Here is a 3,458-nt window from a genome sequence, read left to right on the forward strand (position 1 = left end):
ATATTGGACAAAATATATGAGAAAAACTTGTTTTCAGTCATTTAAAAACAAGCAGTGCAAGATTGTTACCCCTAAGAGAAGAGAAACACATAAAGTGATTTCTACCATTGTCACAGCTTTCTGTTTAAAGTTTACAGACCGTTTTTCAGAGAAAGAAAGAACAAAAGCTAAGCAAGGTTGAAGTAGCTGGACTTGGCATAAAACAGTACCAGAGAGGATGGAGCTATATGTAAAAAGAACTCCAAAAACCTGAAGAGGTGCCTCCTTGTGTCCTTGTTTGAATACAAAATTGCATTATGTTCAAGTTAAAACTTCCCAAATGCCAAACAATAGTACTTGGCGGGGGGGGGGGGGGGGGGGGGGGGGGCTCAATGATTTCCAGAGTTCATGCAGAGCAGGGAGACATTTGAATTCCCACAAGCCAAGCAGAGAGAGTTTGTTGAATACCTGGGGCATTCAGCAGAATGGTTCAGTAGAGAAGTGCCATGCATTTGAAATAGGGCTAATAATTAGGCATGTCTTAGAAATAGTCCGAGAATAAAGGTTTCTTTAGATCCAAAAGGATTAAGTTGCACTGCAAATAAATTAACTACCTGGCAAAGAAAGAAAATTGTTAAAGAAAAATAACAATATCCAGGCACTCAAGATAAATGAAGAAGCAGCAAATTGTAAGCCATAGCCAGAAGAAAAATCAGTCAATAGAAGCAGGCCCACAAATATCACAGACAAAGGACTTACTAACCAAGAATTTCTAAACAGCTATTATAAATATGCTTATAATCTTAAAGAAATAGAAAAACATAGTGAGGAGAGGGATATAAACTATTCTTGAACTTCAAAACTGAAAAACACTATCTGAAATAAATAGATGGGTACATTAGACACTGAAGAAGAAAAGATCAGTACATTTGAAACCATAACATTAAAAATTATCAAATCCAAAGCACACAGCAATAAAATTCTAAGAACAATTCCCAGAGAATAAAAGTAAACCTCTCATTGATCTCTATGAAAATATCAAATGGTCTAAAATTCATGTAATTACACTGGAGCCACCTCTGCCAGCAACATGTTCAAGGTAATTCAGAGGTCTGTGGGGCTGGCCAGCCTGAGTCTGCTCACTTTCAAAGTCTATGCATCACCTAAAAATGACTCACCTCACAAAACTTCCATGAAGGTTAGTGAGCTTTCACTCTACTCCATTCCTGAAGGTCAATCTAAATATGTGGAGGAGCCAAGGACCCAACTTGAAGAAAGCATCTCACATCTCTGACATTATTGTAAGCCATATATAAGTTGGTGTCAGAAAATATATTCACAAACTAAGCCCATCATACAGAACCTGGTCCAATGGGGGTTAGACAGTTATGAATATCTCCAAAATTGCCTCCTGGATTTTTTCCAAGACTTGGTGTCATTGGTTTTGCTGACATTGCTGGACTTCTTTTGGCTAGTGATTCAAAAATAAAGAAGCTGATGTATCCACCTGGGTTCATGGGATTAACTGCCTCTCTTTATTATCCACAATAAGCCATCATATTTGTACAGGTCAGTGGGGAGAAATTATATGACTGAGGTTTACGAGGATACATAGTTGGAGAAGATTTGTGGAAAGAGAAATTTCAAAAGGCAGTAAATGCTAAGACTTCACCTGGAAACAAGTAAAATTCTCCAGGCTCTGCTCATTTTAATCTGCTATAGGAAAACATTGAAAACTCTATGCAGTAAACCAGTATTTCTGCAGAAAAAAAACATGCTATAGAAGTCAGTACTGAATGTAGTAAATTGGTTTTCTTCTTCAGGAAAAACAATACTAGACTTCTTAATTATCTTGGGTGATGCCAAACTACAAGTGGACTAATTGGAAATCCTTGCATCTAGAGATAATGTCCAGCCATAGGACTCCTTGTTCTCATGTTGTTTTTTATGTACACAATTAAAATTCCAAGTTAAAAAAAAATCTATGTGATTAGGGACACATAAAGAGGGAAACAGAAAAATACCTCAAAAAATCTGTTGAAAACTTTCTAAATTTGATGAAAACTAAAAATACAGATTCAATAAGCTCATCAAACTCCAAAATAACACAAAGAAACCCACAAGAAAAAAACATCATAAAGACATTTGTCTTTATTAAACAAAATTTTAAAAGCAAGTGGAGAAAGAGTAAACACTGCATAGAAGAGAACAAAGATATGAATAGTTGCCAATTTTTACCAAGAAACATTTCAAGGAAGAAGACTACACAGTGACATCTTTAATGTGCTGAAAGAAAATATGGCAATTTAGAATTCTATAACTAGCCAAAATATCTTGCAAAATGGAAAGGAAATAAAGACATTTTCAGACAAACAAAAGCTAAGAGAGTTTGGAGTTAGCAGACCCACTCTAAAATAAATGATAAAAAAAAAATGTTTGGAATGAAGGAAAATAATACCAGATGGAAATTGACACAAATGAATGCGAAAGCAAGGGTAATATATTGGGATATAAAAAGTCAGTTTTTCTTATTTCTAAAAATTTCTTTAAAAGACAATTGACTATTTAAAGCAACAATATACTGTTAGGTATATAGCATGTGTCAAAGTAAAATATATGTAAAAAATACATAAAGTCAACATGTAAAAAATGAATGTTATCATAACATTATACATGAAGTAGTATAATATTAGATGAATATAAGCTGTAATAGGTTACACACATATTGTAAACCACAGAACAACCAGTAAAAGAATAAAGGATATAGCTAATAAACAAATACAATGGGTAAAATTGAATACTAAAAATTGCTCCATTAATTCAAAATTACATAAGAAGAAAGAACAAGTGAAATAAATAGAAAATAAGTAATAAGATAGCAGACTTAAACCTAACCATATCAATATTTACATTATTAAATAGTCTAAACATATAATGAAAAGCAGATTTTGAGACTGGGTGAAAAAGCAAGACCCAACTATATGCTGACTATAAGAAAGCCATTTTAAATTATAAAGACAGAGATGGGCTAAAAGTAAAAGGCTAGAAAGAATATACCATGTAAACACTAAACATAAAAAAGCTGGAGTAGCTATATTAATATCAGACAAAGACTATTAGCATGCTTTAAGACAGTGATATTATTAGAGATAAAGAACATTTCATAATGATAAAAAGATCCATTAACCAAGAATACATAATAATCTTATATGTGACTAATAACACCTTAAAATACATGAAGGTAAAATTGACAAAACTTAAAGGAGAAAGACAAATCCATACCTATAGGTGAAGATTTCAATCCCCCTCTTAATGACCTATAGAGCATGCATACAGAAAATCAGCAAGGATAAGGAAAATTTAAGCAGCGTTATCAACCAACTACCTAATTGGCATTTATAGCACAACACACTCAAAAACTACAGAATACACATTCTCCTCAGATGCACACAGGACATTTACCAAGATAAGTCACATGC

At 33.3% G+C, this 3,458-nt stretch overlaps 1 pseudogene; it reads left to right on the forward strand.

The window, feature by feature from the left end:
- The first annotated feature begins 1,069 nt into the window (after positions 1 to 1,069).
- LOC125156648 (MICOS complex subunit MIC26-like) lies at positions 1,070 to 1,665 on the forward strand (annotated as a pseudogene).
- The last annotated feature ends 1,793 nt before the right edge of the window (positions 1,666 to 3,458 follow it).

The sequence above is a fragment of the Prionailurus viverrinus genome, chromosome F2 (assembly GCF_022837055.1).
Source record: "Prionailurus viverrinus isolate Anna chromosome F2, UM_Priviv_1.0, whole genome shotgun sequence".
NCBI classification, from domain to species: Eukaryota; Metazoa; Chordata; class Mammalia; order Carnivora; family Felidae; genus Prionailurus; species Prionailurus viverrinus.